This window comes from Pteronotus mesoamericanus, unplaced genomic scaffold (assembly GCF_021234165.1).
Source record: "Pteronotus mesoamericanus isolate MK-2021 breed Mesoamerican mustached bat unplaced genomic scaffold, CSHL_Meso_final scaffold_54, whole genome shotgun sequence".
Taxonomy (NCBI): domain Eukaryota; kingdom Metazoa; phylum Chordata; class Mammalia; order Chiroptera; family Mormoopidae; genus Pteronotus; species Pteronotus mesoamericanus.
This window is the reverse complement of record NW_026555321.1, coordinates 41,715,121-41,724,453: the sequence shown is the minus strand read 5'-3', so window position 1 is coordinate 41,724,453 and position 9,333 is coordinate 41,715,121. Positions and strand designations below refer to the sequence as shown.

At 43.2% G+C, this 9,333-nt stretch overlaps 1 non-coding gene across 1 annotated transcript; it reads right to left on the bottom strand.

The window, feature by feature from the left end:
* Positions 1 to 5,958: 5,958 nt before the first annotated feature.
* On the bottom strand, positions 5,959 to 6,083 carry LOC129061121 (small nucleolar RNA SNORA19). Its single transcript, XR_008528086.1, has one exon. It is a non-coding gene; the product is annotated as a small nucleolar RNA SNORA19 (small nucleolar RNA).
* Between the last annotated feature and the right edge of the window lie 3,250 nt (positions 6,084 to 9,333).

Genomic DNA, 9,333 nt, shown 5'->3' with positions numbered 1-9,333 from the left:
CTAAAATTGATACACACTTATTGTATAAAATTCAGACACACAAAAGTATACATAGTAAAGTTTCCGGAACTCCAGAACGCAGCCACCCTGAAGACAGTGCGCTCTGTGTGAAAGTGCACACTTGTTTTCATTCTCTTTAATTGCCCAGCAAATCTCCTCAGACCAGTTACCCACACCTCCTCCAGTGCACCAGAGCCAAGTTAATGCTCACCTAAAGACGGCGACATGTTACAAATTTGGATTTCGTGATCAGGCACCTTCCCCACCGGCACCCCCATCCCACATGGCTGATGCTGCCCGCTGCCAGGCTCTGCCTGCATAGTAGTGCCCTGTGCTGGGAGTCGATGACTTCAGCCTCTAATAAAATGCATGTGCAGTGCAGTTTGTAGTTTTACTACTTGCAAGTGACTCAAATCAGGGAGGTGTGGAGACTGAAGAGTGAAAGCAATGGGAAATCAGAACGTGTGTCTTATGCAAGGACAGGCTTTTTCACCCATGATATGATTTAGCAGGACCACCAAGGAGTCCTCACGCTCACCTCTGTGCCAACTTAACCAGACTGGGAAGAAGGAAGCACATAGTTTCATAATGAGCATGTGTCGACTCTGATGAACAGGCAGCTGTCAGGGGCACTGGACTGACTTTGAAAACCACCTTTTTCAAAGGAGAAAGGGAAAGTGACTTGTCCAAAGTCATTTGACTAGTCATCAGCAGGACGAGCCTGGGAACCTGTTCAGTCTCTTGGCAAGCAAATCTAGGACTCTTTCTACCACGCCAGGCGGCCTTCAGGGGAATGCCCTCCTGCCCCCGTCAGCCCTGTACAAATTCTGCTTTGCTCTGAGTCTACCTCCCTGGCCTCCTGGGGATCAGCACTTCAACAGGAGACTGACGTGAGAGGCAAGGGGAAGGAGGCGGGAAACGCAGCAGCCTGGGGGCCCACCGGCTATGAATGAGACTTCTGTTTGCCCACCCTGCGCGCCTGGAATTTTGTATGAAAACAGCGCACTGGAAGGAGGTGAAAGCATGTTCCCCAAAGCAAGGCCACCCCGCCCCCACCCGCTTCATAAAAGACCTGCTTTGTTTCAAACAAAGCAAAGGAGAAGCTGGGGAATACATTGAGATTTCAGGGGGAATTCAGGTGTTTGGGATTGACATGCCAACGCCTAAGAGGAGGCAGCGATCTGAAAAATCAGGAGCCAAACCAAAGCCTGGGATTTCAGACTCCGATCATCTTCCTAAATGCTCTTGTATTTGTGTCATGCTTTACACAAATTTGCAAAAATGCTTTCTCAGACATTTTCTCAACAGAGAGCGAGCTTGGAAAGTGACAACCAGCATGATCCCTTCAGCCTTCTCTATTGCTGCCTGGGTGGCTATGGATGGGCCCTATCCTTGGGAGTCTGACAGACAGGCTGGGGTCCTTCGGCTTCTGCCCCTGCTAGCTTCAGCACCTTGTGCCTGTTAGCGGATCATGGCACCAGCTGCAAATGGGAGAATGATCATGTGATTATGGCGGCCTGGCAGGTTGGCTGTGAGGACTGAATGAGCTCCTGGGGCAAGGAGGGGGTCTGGCTTATTGGCTAGACCTTGATAAATGGTAGCCATTAGCTGTTACGGCAAGGGAGAGGTTTACAGTAAGGCTGGGTGTATGGTCTAGCCTGGAAGCATCTGGATATGTCACCTGGATCTAAGTCCCACCCAGAAAAACTCGGTGTGTAGGGGAAGCATCATGTCAGGCAGTGGACTGAGTGAGGCCCCATGTGGGGAAGGGCCCACGAAGTTGGGGCTGCTAGTTGAGAGAGTCAAAGGAGCTGTGCAGCTTTTCACTTTATCTACAACACAAGGAAGTACTAAGATCTTTTGAGGGTCCAATTATATCACTCCTTTCCCTCAACCCTCCCGGGTCCTCATCTCACTCAGGGGAGTAGTTACTGTCCTCACAATGGCCTATAGGGCCTCATATGGTCGGGTTTCTGATACCTCCCTGGTCTCCAATCCTACCACTGTCTTCCTTACTCACTCAGCCTTGGCCAGACAGGCCTGCTGGCTTGTCCTCAAACATGACAAGGATGCTCCTGCCTCAAGGCCCTTGCACGTGTTGTTCTCTCTGCCAGATATGTTCTTCCTTCAGATATTCACCCAGTTCCCTCATTTCCTTCAGACTTCTGTACAGTCTTAAGACACCTTCCCAAAGAGGCCTTCTTTGACCATCTTATAGAAAATAGCACCCTGTCAATGGTGTCCCTGTCTGCTGCAGCATGCTAAATTTTCCTCCAGACAACTTATCAGACCATGACATACTTTATGAGATACAGAGTTTGTTATCTCTCTCCCACTGGAATGTAAATTCCATGAGGGCAAAGATTTTAGTTAGCTTGCTAGGACTTACACTATGCCTGGCATGCAATGGGTGCTCAAACAATATATGCTGAATGAATAAACTTCTGTTAAGAGAACACAGCAGGCTACTGTACAGTAGTATGGCATGAGTCCTTTTTGTTAAAACTAACATTTGTTGGCAACTGCTCCGTCCCAAGCACTGGACTAAACCTTTAATATGAATTAGCTTATTTAAGCAAGTACTATTATTATCCCATTTTACAAATGAGGAAACTGGATCTCAAAGTTTAGTCCCCTACTTAGGCAGTAATGGCAAGGCCAGAACTTCAGGCAGTTCTCACAACCAGAGTGTGTGTTGCTAGCCACACACAATGCTCACTCCTGATGCAGCCAGTATGAAAGGACAGACATCAGAACCACAGGAGGCTTACTGGCCATCTGTATTCCCATTTTTCTAAATTTTTGAACTCCCCCTGCCAATAAGCAGGTATTAAGTTTATAATTAGGAAAAGATAAAGGTTGTCCTGCTTGTCCATCCATCCGCCAGGAATCACCAAAAGAGTGGGGACCCTAAAGTGGGAGGTTGCCCGTGGCTCTTCTGGGAGCCTCTGAATCTCGGCAGCTTTGGGAAGCTGGTTAAGAGCAGGAGGGATGCGAGGACCCTGGCACGGACAGTGATGGCAGGGAGATAACGTTCAGGCCAGCTGCGGGGCCTGCGACTATTACAGGGGCAGCAAGGGCAAAGATGTAAGAGAATCTTTCCTCCGCAAGCACAGCTATGTGACTTTTCCTTCTGCACTCTGGCGCCACGTGGACAGCAAACATACTTCCAGGTCTGCTCACTTAATTGATGCCAGCTCCCCCAGATCGTACTTGGCTTTGGAGCCGTGAGAAGGCTCACATTTTCAACCAGAAACAACGGGCAGCCTTTTCTAAGACAACTCCCCCTACCCTTGTTAGTATGGGTTTCTGTCCCTGCAACGCTGAGACATGTGTGTGACTAAAACCACTCAGATCTGTGAGATTGCGCCTCGCCTCACCCTCTAGTCCTCAGGAAATGCCACATAGAACCAAGAAACCAAAACTCTCAGCAAGAAGTGAAAAACCAAGAGAATATCCTGTTGTTAGGAAATGTAAAGGAATGTGATGAATGCATTGATATCCTCAAACAGTTTAGGAAAAAAGTGTGTGTGTATGTGTACACATACGTAGAGAGTGATAAAGCCAACTGAGCAAAATGTAAACAATTAGTGAATATGAGTGAAGGGTAACTGTGAGTTCCTTGTACAACTCTTCCAACACTCTGCTAAGATTTGTTTTTAAAAATATTTTACTTATTTATTTTCAGAGAGAGAGGAAGGGAGAGAGAATGAGAGAGGGAGAAACATCAGTGTGCAAGAGAAACATCAGTTGGTTCCTTCTCCCATGCCCCCAACAGGGCACCTGGCCTGCAACCTAGGCATGTACTCGGACTGGGAATCAAATCGGCAATACCTCAGTTTACAGGATGGCACTCAATCCACTGAGCCACACCAGCCAGGGCTTTGCTAAGTTTTAAATCACATCAAGACAAAAAGTTACAAAGAAAAGAGAGAGTATGCGTGTGCTGAATTAACTAAGGTGCTCAGCCTGGCGTTCAGAAAAGCTGAATGAAGGGTCCAATTCTTTTTCTTGTGCTAACTCCACCCAGGAAGTGGAGAAAATTGTGATCACCTCATTCCTCTTCCCATGGGTCACTTTGGATCCTCTTAAGCTTCCTGGCAAGGAAAACATCCTGCTTCGACAAGAGCTTTTTTAATGAAAATGCAGTAAGGAGATAGGAATCTTCACAAGGGACCGTTGGAGATTAATATGAAGGTGAATCTTGGGTACCATCCCATGAGGATGCCAACACAGGGCAGCGGGAGGCTGGAGGACAGCAAAGGCAAGTGGATCATGGTTTTGCCATTAGGAGCACACAGTTTAATAGGAGAGAGAAGCTATACACATATGACCTTTGGCATGGAAAGTGCTGGGAGGCAGAAGGTGCAGTCACAGAAAAAGTCCCACAGGGGCCAGAGCAGGGAGGATGCTTGGAATTTTCTAAGGAGAATGGCCTGCAGTGTCCCCTCCTGATAAATTCCCTTCTGCTTACGCCAGCCCACAGGCTCCTACTACCCAAAGTGTGAATCCTCCCCTGCAGTGGGGTAGCCTTTGTGGTTCAAGGTGTGGATGCACACTCAGCTCCCTCCGTCTCAAGCATTTCGTCCACTTGAAATCTGTCTTCACAGTCTCCTTCCCTGCTATTCCTCCAGCCGCAGCTCTAGCCTGCATGAAACCACTCACACATGTCCGATGCTTTCCCACCTTCCTTACAATGCCTTCCTGCTACATCTCCGACAGGCCCAAATCTTTCTTGCCCTTCAAAGCCTGTCTGCAGTCTCACCCTTTCCAATTTTTCAAGCTGCTTCCTGGAGAACAACACGAGCCATTATTAATATGACTTGGTTGTTCATTTAAATCTCCCTCAGAATGCAGGGACAGAAAGCTATTTTGAACTGACCAATCCTACCACATGCTTTGCAGTTCAGATCCTTCTGGGAGCCATTCCTGAAAACCCTGACAAGCCAACGCTGGCTGCTGCAGAAGACCCTCAGCATGGAAGACAACCTTGTCACATGAACAACTGAGGGAGCCAAGCTTTTTGGAACTTATGCCAGCTTGGAGACATACATTCCAGCAACTGAAGAGTTGTCATGAAAGGAGTCTGGGTAGCAAAAATTTCAGAACTAGGACCAACGAGGTTGGGAGAATGGCATGGACCATGTTAGGTAATGAAATGCTGAGATATGCAGTCATGTGCTCTCTGCTGCAGGACGGAGCCAGGTGAAAGTGGAGAAGCATATTAAGACTTGCCTCAGCCCTGACCCATGCAGCTCAGTTGGTTGGGCATCGTCCCGCCAAGGGAAAGGTCACTGGCTCTATTGTTGGTCAGGGGGAGCAGGCCTGGGTTGTGGGTTGGTTCCGGGTCAGGGCCCACACAATCAATGTTTTTCTCCCTTTCTCCCTCACTTCCTAAAACAAACAAACAAAATCTTAAAAAAAAAACCAAATGACTTTCCTTGGCCTACATAGGAAGCTCCCAAATATCCAATCATTAGGGCAGTTTCCAGGAGTCTAGGGAGACCTGAGGAAATATGGGCACATACTAAGGTGTTCAGAAAGCCAGTCCACTGAAAGGGCTTTTTCTTTTTTGATACACGTCCACAATCCAAAAAGGTCTGAAAACCGGGTTTTTTGGTTTGGCACCAAAACTCATTTGGCAGAAAATCCTGCCTGAACTGACATATAGTTATTTATAGCCTTTACTTATTCTGCTTAGTTGAATATTGATATGGTTCACTGGAGAAATTTTACATTTTATTATGGAATGTTATATGTGCCATATTACTTTTCAAAAATGTAAAAAACTTACAATTCCAAAACAAGTCTGGCTTCCCGGATTTTAGAAGGAAATGTGGACCAATATTAGGTGCATCCTACTTTTGAGATGTGAAATGGACTTTCTTTTTATTTACTTATGTATTTTATTTTTTATCTTTAAAATTGTTTTATTTTTATTTTTTAAAATTAATTTTTAATTGTCTGAAGGAGAATGGCATTACTATTTAGTTATACTGCTAATTAACCTTCAACTATTTGTATAGCACATAAGAAATAACACTGCTCACATGTACAAGAAAGCAGGTCAATGAAATGTGCACTGAAATGGACTTTCTTTAATGAAATGGTGCAAGTAAACAGTAGCTGTGTATGTGTGTTCTTAAATAAAAAATGTTATTTCTTGGTAAAATAAAAAGTTGTCAGCTCTAGTCTAGCTCTGAAATTTCTGGAACATTTTATTGTTCTGTGAAGTCCAACTCGGGCAGAAGGCACTTCAGGGCGCTTTACAAATTGAAGCTAGATTAGAGCAAAGGTCGCCAGCTGTAGCCCCACTGGCCGCAGTGAGCCTGCCGGTGCACTTTGTTTGCTTCACACAGTGCATTCTCCCCTCCCCTTTAATCTGGAATGTGAACATAAAAGTCTAGTTTGTCTTGAAAATTCAGAAGCTATTGACAGCAGTCCTCCACTGCACACAATCAGGTGGAGCCAAAGGGCAGGTGGCCCTCTTGGCTTTCTAGCTGATCCTCTCTGTGTACTGGAACACCCAGTTTGGTTCACTGCCAGTACACAGACTAGAGGAGACTGCCTTTCCCAGGATAGGATTGCTATTCACCAGCTCCATGTAGGAACAGTGTCTTAGTCAAAACCTCCACACAAAACTAGGAGGCTGCTGCTCCAGGGAAGGCCTGGAGCAGGGGCGCTGGGAGGCAGGAGGCCAAGAGCAACTTGTCACACTCAGGGATCTTCTTAGCTGATGACAAAAAAATCTACCTTGATTAGTAATTCTTTCTCACTTTCACAGAAACTCCTGCAGAAGCAGCCACCGTCAGGAACATTGTCACAGCCTGCCTGAGGCGCAGCTGCTGAAAGCCTGTATGGAATATGGCCCTGTGTCCACAAGGATGGCAGCAGTGTATTCTGAGGAAAAGGTTTCAAAAGATGGTATTAGTGCATTTGAAACATTTCTCTCTCTCTCTCTCTTTTTTTTACAGGCATAATACAAAGCAAAATAAAAGTAGAGATTTTTGGTTACTCAACCTATACCTGTCCAAAGACAACTAACACTTTGGTCATAGCACTTTATACAGTGATTCCCTTATCCATGGTTCACTTTCCACAGTTTCAGTTACCGCAGTCAACCACGGTCCAGAAATATTAGATAGAAAATTCCAGAACTTAAACAATTCATAAGTTATACATTGCACACTATTCTGAGTAGTACGATGAACTCTTGAGCCGTCCCACCCCACTCTACCCGTGATGTGAATTGTCCCCTTGTCCAGCATACCGTTGCTGTATATGCTCCCTGACCCTTGTCACTTAGCAGCCAACTCGGTTATCAGATCAACTGTTACAGAATCGCAGTACTTGTGTTCAAGTAACCCTCATTTTACTTAATAATAGCCCCAAAGCCATTCACTGTAACTTTTATTTCAGTATACTAATTGTTTATTTTGTTATTCATCTCTTACTGTGCCTAATTTATAAATTAAACTTTACCTTAGGTATGTACGTATAGGAAAAAACAGGGTTTGGTACTATCTGCACTTACATTCATCCACTGGGGCATCTTGGAACTTATTTTCCAGTTAAGAGGGGTCCACTGTATAGGTAAAATATGCCCCTCTATAGAGGCTGTCTGTTTAGTGGAAACAGAACTCTTTTCTTCAAATACAAAGCACAGAAGACAATATATGAAACATCTATGTATCTGTCCTCACACATGAACAAACGTTCAATTCTGCCACCTGTGCCTTTTTTTAAAAAAAGAAATAAAGCATTCATCATCTCAGTAAAGCTGATGTTCCTTCGGTTTCTCCTTTGCTTCTCTAAGTCTCATTTTCTTTGCACCACCATCCCAGAAGCAAACATATGAAGTTAGTAATTCCACTGTAGCCAGTTACAATTGTCCTACATTTTATTCAATGTTGTTTGAGTTCTAGCAGAGTTGATGAACATAAACCTATTTACTTTTTAAAAATACAGTTTGATTATGCTATTACAATTATCCCAGTTTCTCCCTCTGCCCTCCTCCACCTAGTACCATCCCATTCCCTCAGGCATAAACCCATTTATTAATTTTAATTGTTGTACAGTGTTCCATCACACAGCCATATACCACAACTCATCTCTTTCCTTACTGATGGACATATTGTTAGGCAAAGTGTTACACATTTTCAGCTTTACTAAATATTGCTCAATTGCCCTCCCAAGTGGCCATGTCAAGTTACATTCCTGCCTCCAGTGAGTGATAATTCCTGTTTTTCCATATCTTTACTAATACTTAGCATTGTCAAACCTTCAATATTTAAAATGTAAAGATGCACTTAAAACATCTAAAAACCGGGCACAATTAAAAGCAAAACAAAGATGGCAATTTTTATGATATCTCATTGGTGTTTTAGTTTGCATTTTCCTTATCTTTTTATATTTTATTAGCCATCTGCATTCTCTTTCGGAGGCTTGCTAGTTCATATCCTTTGACCATTTTTCCTTTGAACTTTTCTTACCAGATTGTTATTACTTATAAATTTGAGACAGTGATCCTGTTACATATGTTGCAAATATCGTCTCTCAGTTTGTCTTCTATTAAGTATCTTTCATCATACAAAGTTTTTAAAATTAATATGGTTGAACTTATTTTTACCTTCATTAGGTTTACCCAACACCGATGTCATAAAATTATTTGTCCCTCCCTTTTTTCTAATAGCTTAATGTCTTTAATGCTTCTGGCATTTATTTTTGTGCAAGGTATAGGGATTAGCTTTTATTTTTTTCCATATGGAAACCCAACTATCCTCAAACTGTTTATTGAATTATTTCTTTGTGATTTATAATGTAACCTCTAATATAACCTCTCTTAAAACGTACCAAGATTCCATAGTATTTGATTGGTTTCTAAGCTCTGTTTGTTCTACTGATGTATGTCTAGCTCTGCCCTAATACTATATTCTAAATTATTATAGCTTTACTAAAAGCCTTGAAATTTGATGGAGCAAGTCTGTCCTTTTTCTTTTGCATAAGTTCTTTCTTGGCAATTCTTGAATCCTTACATTTCTTCATAAATATATCAGTTTTTAAAAAATACATAGTCCAAGAATAATCCCATTGGAATTTTGATTGGAATTACACTAAATTTATAGATTCAGTTTGGGGAAATTGACATCTTATGACACTGAGCCTTCCCCCTCATGAACATCGTATATTTCTCTATTAATTAAAAGCTTTATTCTAGGAACTGTATAGTTTCTGTTGTTATCAGACATGGGCTCTTTTTTCCTATTACATATTAAAATTAGTTGTTACTGGTATTTAGAAACACTATTGAGGTTTGTATGTTGACCTTATACT